Raw genomic sequence first — 11,310 nt, 5'->3', positions numbered from 1 at the left:
AACTCTGATAGCCATTTGTATTTCTCTCACACACTTAGGATTTGCTTTGCATTACAGTCATTTATTTACCTCCTCTAAGGTCCTGTTTCATCATGGCCTATGGATGACCATGGGTTCTCAAAGCCTTAATGAAATGAAAACTATGACAGGACTGGCCAAGCTTGAAAGGTCAGAAAGAAATATGTGTCTTCTGTTTGACCACTAGCATGGCTAACGGTGGAAAGGAGATTTTTTTTGGTTTGGTAACTCTTGAAATTAATTATTTATTAAGTCAGAAAGGCTTTGAGGAAATATCCACATTTGTGAAATCAGAATCACAAGATTTTAAGCCAGAAGGAGCCTTTGTCCAAATCTGCTATTTTATAAATGAAGTTTATAAATGATAGTTAAATATATATGTATGTAGAGATGGCAGCAAGAAGTAGAGGTGGGGCTTCTTAGCAATATGGTCCCGGATGAGAATTAAGCCATATGACTCAGATTCCCAGATAAAGGAAAGTACAGTTCTTAGACCCAGTAGCTTAACATCTCGGCTCAATTCAATCCAATCCCCAAATCATTTATTGAACACCTTTTAAGTGTCAAGGGTACAAAGACTAAACAAAAATAACCCATGCTTTTTAGAAGCTTATATTGTTTTGGGTGGTATAACATGAAACAGGTAAATGTGTACATGATGATTCAAGAAGTGGGGGGAGAAAAGCAGTAACTAAGAGGATGAAAAACAGATTTGGAAAGAAGGGTACACATGAGCTAAGGCCAAAAGGTGACAGATATGGATAAGTGAAGCATATGGTTGAATACTAGGAGTTCTTGGACCCCAGACTTTCAGAGGAATATCAAGCATTTTTGAGACGTTTTTGAGATTTTCTTAACTAAGAACCTAACCTGTGGCCCTAAAATTGGAGAAGCTGCAATGAACCAGCCATAATACAAAGGAGTAAAAAGGCTGGACATTGTCTTCTATTGTGATTTAGTTGGACGTCTGATATGAAATGAGGGCATCTCATTAACAACATTTATTTTTTTTTCTAAAGAGAGCCAAGTTTTTAGGGAAGTTCCATGAAGTTGGGGACTTCCACAGCCCCTCTCTGCCCTGAAATGAGAAGGAGACTTTTTAATCAACATTTTGTGGGCTACTGTGAGTTCCTTATGTTGTTTGCATTTTCAGATGGGTGAAAGAGAGGATGTCTTATATATGGTATTTGTTGTTACCTTGAGAGCTTATGCAGGAACTGGGCCCCTTTTATCCACAGCTATGGAAATCTACATATTCTTTCCTTCTAAAATATTCTTTTTTGGAGTGATGTGTAGGACTAGTAAAGAATACATTTATGATCTTCTGGATCTTCAACCTCATTTTCCAATATAAATGGAGTAACTAGTAGACAAAAGGCTGGACATAGAGTCAGGAATTCTTGAGTGCAAATTACAATTTTTGTGACCTTGGACAAATGACTTAGTTTTTGTTTGCCTCAATCTCCTCATCTATAAAATGGGGATATTAACAATGCTTATCTGCTAGAGTTGTTCTGAGTCAAATGAGATTAATAATTAAGTGCTTAGTACATGCTTAATAAATGTTTCTTCTTCTTGTTGACTTATCAGTTATATCCGATTCTCTGAGATCCCATTTGAGGTTTTCTTGGCAAAGATCCTGCAGTAGTTTGCCATTTCCTTCTCCAGCTAAATTTTACAAATGAGGAAACTGAGGGAAACAGAATTAAGTGACTTGACCAGGGTCACACAACTAGTAAATATCTGAGGTTGGATTTGAACTCATGAAGTCTTCTTGATTCCAAACCTTGTGTTCTAAACCCATGTCACTTAGTTACCCCATAAATACTTTATACTTACTTAATAAATTCCCTTTTAGGGTGATTGTGAGGATCAAATGAGATAACACTGGCAAACTGCTTAGCACAGTGTCTGGCACATGGTAAGCACTATATACATATTAGTTATTATTTTTTAGAACTATCCATAATGATGTCTATCTTTTCAATTAAGTCATTAAGAATCAAAGAATATATTCTTTTGGATAATCTTGTCAAGTGCCTTGTAGCTGTTCTATACATCTTCATCCTCTGCAACAGATGCTGGCACATAAATTACAATTATTTTCACGGTGGCCTTTTTGAACACACTGAGAGGGAAGCCCTCCAAAGCAGTATGACTAAGTATTCCATGAAACACTGTTTCTTGCTGCCTTTGGGCACACCAGGAAACAACTCTATCAGCATCTTAATTTGTTTCTTTTGGATGAATCTGGGAGCTGTCTTTCCACACGGTGCAAACTTTCTAATGTCTTCTGGTTTCTTTTATCATGAGAATGCCCATATGGATATAATTCCATTCCTTCAGAAGGGTAGCAACCTATTTATCACTATACAAAAAAGCTGCAATGCAGAGCACTAATAGTTAAATAAATTTTATAGATAATTTTAAGATTGCCGCCATCGCCGAAAAATCTGTGAAGACTGAGAGTCAATCAAGTTGAATATTTGTTTCATGGGTTTCCATAAGCAAAGAATACATCACTTAGCGGCCGAACTCGTGGTAATAAATGTCTTCCTAGTGAGTTAATTTAGCCCTTGGTCACAAGGTAAAGACTTTTGACAAGGTCACACCAGAAGCCTTATTAATTTTATGAAAATTACCAGAACTTTTCCTCTATTGGGTCAGTGTTCAGAGAATAGAGGCTCATCATCACACTACAATGAAGCAATAGATTAAGGTTTTTGTAGAAAGTTATAATAGCATCTTTTTTTTTTTTTTGATTAATCAGTGGGTCTATAAACACATTGTTTATAGACATTGTGCTAAGTATTAGGGATACAAAAAGAGGCAAGAGATAGTTCCTGTCCTCAAGGAGCTCACACAAGTGTACAAATTTGTACAGACAAACTATATTCAGGATAAATAAGAAATAATCAAGAGATTACTAATCAAGAAATAATCAAGAAATCAAGTATTAAGAAGGGTTGGAAAGTGCTTTCTGCAGAAAGTGGAATTTTGATTGGAATTTAAAGGAAGTCAGGGAAGGTAGGAGGTGGAGATGGGAAGCAGATATTCCAGGTATGGGGGGCAACCGGAGAAAATGCCAATAATTGAGAAATTTGTTTGTGGAACAGCCAGGAAGCCAGTGTCACTAGATCAAAGGATAAAATGGAGAAAAGTAAGGTATAAGAAGATTGGAAAAGTAGCCTTCTACTTCTAGGTTATAGTTCTAGGTTATAAAGAACTTTGTATACCAAAAAACACTTTGAATTTAATTCTGGAAGTGATAGGGAGCCTCTGCTACTTATTGAGTTGTATGTGTTTGGAAAATCACTTTGGTAGTTGGATGGAGGGCAGATTGGAGTGGGGAAAGACTTGAAGCACCAAGACCCATCAGTGGCAATAGTTCAAGCATAAGGTGATGAGAGTCTATACTAGCTAGAGTGGTGACTGTCCAAGGAGATTTTGTAAAGAAATGGAAGACCTTCACCTTTAGTGGGGAGGAGGAGGATAAGAGATAGTGAGGAGTCCAGGATGATTGTGAGCCTGAAGGATGGTGTTGCCCTTTGCATGGGTAAGGAATGTAGAAAGGGGAGAGATTTTTTGGGAGAAAGAGAATGAGTTCTGCTTTGGATATGTTGAGTTTAAGATGTCCACTGAACATTCAGTTCAATATATCTCAAAGGCAATTAAAAACAATTATTTTATCTTGTAGCCTTAAGAACTTTTTCACTAGGGAAAAAAATGTTTTATCATTTACAACTTTGGCTGGGGAAACATTCTTTTACAAATCATTGATAACAACTCTTTTCAGCACTTGTGGTTCCTGGTATATATTCCTTCTCCTATCTTGAGACCTTTTTTGGGGGAAAAAATAGAAAAGAAAAATAACAAACAAACAGTTTAGCCCAATTTATCAACAGTTTAAAAAATGTAATATTTTCTGTAGTGTTCCCATTTTCCCACCTGGACAAAGAAAGGCGGGAAGGACTTTTTCATATCTCTTTTTTGGGATCTAGCTTGGTCATTCTAATCTCACAACATTTCAACAAAACAATAATTTTGTGATTTTTTTTTCTATTTGCATTATTGTACTCATTGTGTATATTGTTTCCCTAGTTCTGTTTAATTCACTTTATATCAGTTCAGTTTTTCCATGCTTCTCTGTATTCTTCATATCAGTCCTCTACATCATAATGTTTTATTATATTTATGTATGTCCCTTTGTTTATCCATTTCCCAATCAATGGACAACTATTTTCTTTCCATTTCTTTGCTCCTACCAAAAATGCTGCTTTAAATATTTTAGAATTTGTGGAATCCTTCTTTTTAATCATTGACATCTTTGGGGCATATTCCCAGCGATAGATTTCCTGAATTGAAAATGTATGGACATTTTAATAATTTTCTTTGAATAATTCCAAATTTCTTTTCAGAATGATTGGACCAATACACAGCTTCATCAAGAGTCCATTAACGTGCCTCTCTTTACACAGCTCATTCAACACTGACTATTCTAGGGGGAAATTTATTAACCAGACATGGCAGAGAGATCACTAAAGACAAAACAGACAATTTCAAATATGTAAAACTCAAAAATTTTTGAATAAACTCAATATATTGGAAATCAAAAGAAAAATATAGATAAAAAACCAATATTTCCATTTAGTATTTCTGATAAGCTTCTAACATGAAAAAGCTGTAGGGAATTGTCATAAGTCAATCAGATTTAGAGCAATAATTTCCCAATAGATGAGAATATGAAAAGTTTTTAAAAGGAAAAAACCCCATAAACTATTAATAGCCATATGAAAAATGTTGAAAATCACTACTAATGAGAGAAATGCAATTTAAAACAACCCCAAGGTATTACCTTGTTAACAAAAAAGGTAAAAAAAAAAAAAATTAGCAAATCATACTCACGAGTCAGCCTGGTAGAGCTGATAGAATGCTGGACTTGGAGCCAGGAAGAACTAGCTTCAAATCTTGCTTCAGATGCTTACTGTGTGGTTCTGGGAAAGTCATTTAAATTTTTGGAGCCTCAGTTTTCTCATCTGTATTTGTAGTACTTATCTCACAAGTGTGGTTGAGAAAATCAAAGTAAATAAAGTAAAATCCTTTGCAAATACTGATGATAAGTATCAGTTGTTATTATTCTGCTCGGTGTTGGACTCCTAAATTGGCTTAGCAATTCTGAAAAACAATTTTGAATTACGCAATTATTAAATTCTCCATACTCTTTGACACAGAGATTCCATTACTGAGACTTATCCCAAGGACTTAGTGACAGCTAGAAAAGATCCATATGTACAAAATTTTAATAGTAGCATTATTTATAATTTAAAAAAAACTGGAAATGAAGTATGTCCAATGATTGAGGAATAGGTGAATATAAATTATATTGTGTTATATAAATATAACAGACTATTACGTATATGAAGGCTTTGATGCAACATGAGATGACTTATAAGACGTGATATATGCAGAGTAAAAAGTAATACATGTTATATTACATATATAATTATACATACATTTGTGTGACCATACATTCATTCCTACATATGTGGTATGTGTGTGTCTATAAAATTACTACCACAGTGTGAATAATGTCCATATAGATAAGTAAACCTTGATCAAATACAATAGTTAGCTATCAATGTTAGCTAAGAGATATACACTTCTTTTTTGTGAATTATATTTTAACTTTTTCAGAAATAGATTTTCCAGGGGATTTGTTTGAATGTTGGATATCTGTTGTATGAAAACAAAATGGGTCAATAACTCTCCTAAGATCAATTGTTATATATATATATATATAAATATGTGTTAATATGATATAAAATCCCTTTATAGATATAATCATAGAAATAATTTGATTCAGTCATCCAATGCTGAAGTATCACTTCACACCTCTCAGATTGGCTAAGATGACAGGAACAGATAATGATAAATATTAGAGGGGATGTGAGAAGACTGGAACAATAATGCATTATAGGTAGAGTTGTGAACTGATCCAACTTTTCTGGAGAGCTCTTTCGAACTATACCCAAAGGCTATAAAATTGCATACTCTTTCATCCAGCAGTGTCTTTACTGGGCCTGTATCCCAAAGAGATCATAAAAGAAGGAAAAGGATCTATATATGTAAAAATGCTTGTAGCAGCCTTTTTTGTAGTGGCAAGGAATTAGAAATTAAATGGATGCCCATCAGTTGAAGAATGGCTGAATAAGTTATGGTGTATGAATGTAATAAAATATAATTGTTCTATAAGAAATGATGAACAGGCTGATTTCAGAAAAGCCTGAAAAGATTTACATGAACTGATGCTAAATGAAGAAAGCAAATCAAGAGGACATTGTATATTGTAACAATGAGATTATATGATGATCAACTATGATGAACTTGGCTCTTTTTAACAATGAGGTGATCTAAGACAATTTCAATAAACTTGTGATGCAAAGTGTCATCTGCGTCCAAAGAGAGAATTATGGAGACTGAATGTGGTTCAAAGCATTGTATTTTCAACTTTTATTATTGTTTGTTTGCTTTTTTTATCTTTTTCTTTTGATCTGATTTTTTTTTGTACAGCATGACGAAGATAGAAATATGTTTGCACATATTTAACCTGTATCTGATTGTTTGCTGTCTTGGGGAAGAGAAAGGGAGGGAGAGAGGGAGAAAAATTTTGAATACAAGGTTTTGCAAAGGTGAATGTTGAAAACTATTTTTGTATGTATTTGGAAAAATAAAATACTATCAAAATAATACTGCGATAATCACTATTGATCAGAGAAATGCAAATTAAGACAACTCTGAGATACCACTACACACCTCTCAGATTGGCTAAGATGACAGGAAATTGTAATGACCAATGTTGGAGGGGATGTGGGAAAACTGGGAGACTGATGCATTGTTGGTGGAATTGTGAACAGATCCAGCCATTCTGGAGAGCAATTTGGAACTATGCTCAAAAAGTTATCAAACTGTGCATACCCTTTGACCCAGCAGTGTTTCTATTGGGCCTGTATCCCAAAGAGATCTTAAAGAAGGGAAAAAACCTGTATGTGCCAAAATGTTTGTAGTAGCCCTTTTTGTGGTGGTAAGTACTTAAAAACTAAGTGGATGCCCATCAGTTGGAGAATGGCCGAATAAATTGTGGTATATGAATGTTATGGAATATTATTGTTCTGTAAGAAACGATCAGCAGGATGATTTCAGAAAAGCCTGGAGAGACTTACACGAACTGATGTTGAGTGAAATGAGCAGAATCAGGAGATCATTATACATGGCAAAAGCAAGACTATACGATGATCAGTTCTGATGGAGGTGGCTCTTTTCAACAATGAGATGATTCAAACCAGTTCCAATTATTCAGTGATGAAGAGAGCCATCATCCAATACCCAGAGAGAGGACTGTGAGAACTGAGTGTGGAACACAACGGCATTTTTACTCTTTCTGTTGATGTTTGCTTGTATTTTGGTTTCTTTTCAGGTTTTTTTCCCTTCCTGATCCAATTTTTCTTGTACAGCAAGATAACTATAAATATGTATTACATATATTGGATTTAACATATATTTTAAAACATATTTAACATGTATTGACAACCTGCCAGCTAAGGGAGGAGGTGGGGGGAAATAGGGAAAAATTTGGAACAGAAAGTTTTGCAAGGGTCAGTGATGAAAAATTACCCATGCATATGTTTTGCAAATTAAAAGCTTTTATAAAAATTTTTTAAATGGAAAAATAATCCTGTGATTATTGATATCAATCAAAACATAAAGAGGGAGAAATATGCTTATTATTGTTATAGAAGATGTTTCATGTCTAAATCTACTAGAGTGGGCTTTTTATAGATTTCAAAGATTTCTGGTGTTTGTAGAAGGCATTGGATTACATCAGGCTTCAGAATGTCACTGAACTTCCTCAGTGAATTCTCTAGCTACCTAAAAGAGATTGACTTAGCAATTTGTGTAAGGGGGAAAAAAAGACAAATGGATGAAAGTGATAACTCTCCAAGGATATGATATGCAGCTGGATGGGAAGCCAATTGCTGGGTCAGTCCCCTAAATCTTGGGCAGTGACGATAGAAGGACAATGGATGGGGCCAGAATTGACAACAAAGAGGAGAATGAATTGGCTTGCTTTTCAGGACATGTTCAGGGTTTTTAGTGAGCTTCAACTACTTCTACAAACATACACATCCACCTAAATACACACATTCACATACACATTTTAAAAAACCACAATATTTTCCTTGTGAGGCTATAAGGCTGAGAATCATGGATCATGAACCCTGAAAAATCATCTTGTGGAAGAACCTAAAGGACAGTAGACAGATACATACATAGCAGGTACATGTGGGCAGCAGAAAATCACCAGGCTTGTATGCAAGAAAAGGTATTTGAAAAGGAGCAGGTAGTCATAAAGGAAGGAAGAGGACTCACACTCCCAAAATGGGTATAGCAGCTCTTTTTGTGGCAGCAAAGAATTGGAAAATGATGGATGCTCATCAGTTGGGGAATAGTTGAATAAGTTGTGATATGTGAAAGTAATGGAATATTATTGTTCTGTAAAAAATGACAAACAAGTTGAATTTAGAAAGTCTTGTAAAGATTTACATGGATTGATGTTGAACAAAACAAACAGATATTGTACACAACAATAGCAAGATTGTGAGATGATCACCTATGAAAGACATGGTTTTTCTCAGCAATTCAGTGATCCAAGACAATCCCAATAGACTTTGGATAGAAAATGTCATCTGCATTCAGAAAGAGCTATGAAGAATGAATGTAAATCAACACATGCCATGTTCACTTTTTTTTTCTATTTCTTGTTTTTTTTTTCCCTCTTGTAGTTTTTCCCTTTTGTTCTGATTTTTCTTTCCCAACATGATTCACAAATGTGTACTTAAAAAATTAATGTACATGTATAACCAGAAAAAATGTAAAAACATTATTTTACATGTAACTAGGAAATAAAAAATAGTAAATTAAAAAAAGGAGAAAAAAGGGAGCAGCTTGGTGGCACAGTGCATAGAATATCAACCGTGGAGTTGGGAGGACCTGAGTTCAAAAGTGACCTTCAAAACTGATAATTATTAGCTGTGTAACCTTAGGTATATCATTTAATCCTGACTGCCTCAAAAAAAGAAAGAAAGAAAGAAAGAAAGAAAGAAAGAAGGAAGGAAAGAAGGAAAGAAGGAAGGAAGGAAGGAAGGAAGAAAGAAAGAATGAAAGGAAGAATGAAAGAAAGAAAAGAGAAGAAAAGAAGGAAGAAAGAAAGAAAGAAAGAAAGAAAGAAAGAAAGAAAGAAAGAAAGAAAGAAAGAAAGAAAGAAAGAAAAGAAAAGGAAGAAGGAAGGAAGGAAGGAAGGAAGAAAAGGTATGAAAGATGCAATCAAGGAAACATATTCAGAAAAGGAGTTGGGCAAGTCACATAGTGAGAGCACAAGATGACAGATGACAACTGAGGTCTGCATTTGTGCCCACCAAATGGAAAACTATGTGGGGCAAGGCCTCCAATGTGCTCGGAAGATTCTTGAAGGAGAATTTATGAGAGGCCATGGACAAGACTAGCAGAAATGGATGTCCTAGTGTAGGGAGTGCTCACCTTGGTATCACTGACCCATTGATCAATGTTATTATTATTCTCTTGATGCCCACTAGAAATTTACATTCTAAATATGTGGATATGAAGGATACCCAAACCCAAAGGACATAACTAGAGGCACACAGATCACTTAGCAATTTCAGGAATGTTTATTGGAGGAAATGGTATTCATGACAGATTTTTATTAATGGGACTTGAGTGAGGGGAGGGGAAAAGTTGATTGTGTGTAACTGAACTTTTTGGAAAGTCCCATCTCTTCAAGAATACTATAGCCTTGGTGTTAAAAAGTGCATTGGACTTTGTCACAAGTCATGATGATTTTTACACTTTTACTGGATTCTCAGTGACCTCCAATCCCACCCTTCCCTGACTCCTCCTCCCCAAGCCCCTAAGTTCCCTATACTCCTCCACTAGCCTCTCACTGTTCTCCTGTTTCCTATGTCCAGGCTCCTATGTTCCAGGCTTGCCGCATTCTCTTCTCTATAAATACCTTATGGCCCAACTCTGGTATTTAGGGTTGGCAGCTGTTGCTGCCAGGAGCATGGCCGAGTCTGACAAGCAGGCTCCGAACAAGATACACAAATCCCTGGGATGTATGTGTCAGGGTGTTGCTGGTGGATGGGGGAGGGAGGAAATGGCCAAGGGGTATGGATCAGAAAAATAGGTCTAAGGTGGTGGGCAGGAGGAGATCCTGGGGAAGGAGGAAGGTGTCGGTTCGGAGGCAAGGAATGGAAGGGCTATAGGGTAATTGCTCATTTGGTTACTGATATCAGGCCAGGTCGTTACTCTGAGAAATCACCCTGTTGTTTATACCATTCAGAATATAAACAGTCCAATCCTGGGATTGGATAAGGAAAGAGGGAGAGAAGTCCAGGGAGAAAAGTACAAGACTAGAAACTGAGACAGAATTCTCTAACACGTGCCCACAGTCCATATAGCTGAATGGATTCTGGGGTCCTGGGTTCCATCCATTGTAGTAACCTCTGGATTAGCTTCCTTCATTCTTTGCCTGGTAGAGGAGAAGACCTCTGGTCTTTAGATCTCAGCCTTATCTTAAGCATCAATGGAAAAAGACCTTCAAACAGTGAAACCTGAGATCAAATCCAGCCTCAGATATTTGGATGTGTGGCACTGGGCAAATCATTGAACCTCTCCCAGCCTCAATTTCTTTATCTGTAAAATGGAACTTCATGCAGGGACATCTCTCGTCATTCTGATCTGTCTCTGGCCCCTGGACCCAGATGGCTCTGGAGGGGAAAGTGAGGCAGGTGACCTTGCACAGCCCTCCCTCCCTTAAATACGAGTCACTTGCATGTCACGGCATCACCTTCCTGATATCATGGACAAAGGACAAACAGCACAACAAAGTGGGACTAAAAAGAGCACTTACCTCAGGTTGTTAAAAAACCCAATACATATAAAGTACTATATATTAACAGTAACTATTATTATTAACTCTTTCAGTTCTCATTCTGAGGAAAGGACACAGAAATAACAGCTATTCAGCTTTCTGTGGTCAGGAGGAAGGAGGGACATATCTCCAAGGATCACAGCCCATTTCCCAGGTGGGATCCCCAACTTAGTCCCCAAAGAGGGAGAAGATGCAGTCAGGGATTTCTGAAAGGAGACTTTGTTACAGAGAGAGCTGGTCCTGATGAAACCCAGAATCAGGGCTGAGATGTTTCCTCTCATCATGGG

This window comes from Sarcophilus harrisii, chromosome 3 (genome assembly GCF_902635505.1).
Source record: "Sarcophilus harrisii chromosome 3, mSarHar1.11, whole genome shotgun sequence".
Classification (NCBI taxonomy): Eukaryota; Metazoa; Chordata; class Mammalia; order Dasyuromorphia; family Dasyuridae; genus Sarcophilus; species Sarcophilus harrisii.
The sequence above is the reverse complement of the archived record's forward strand: the minus strand, read 5'-3'. Positions refer to the sequence as shown.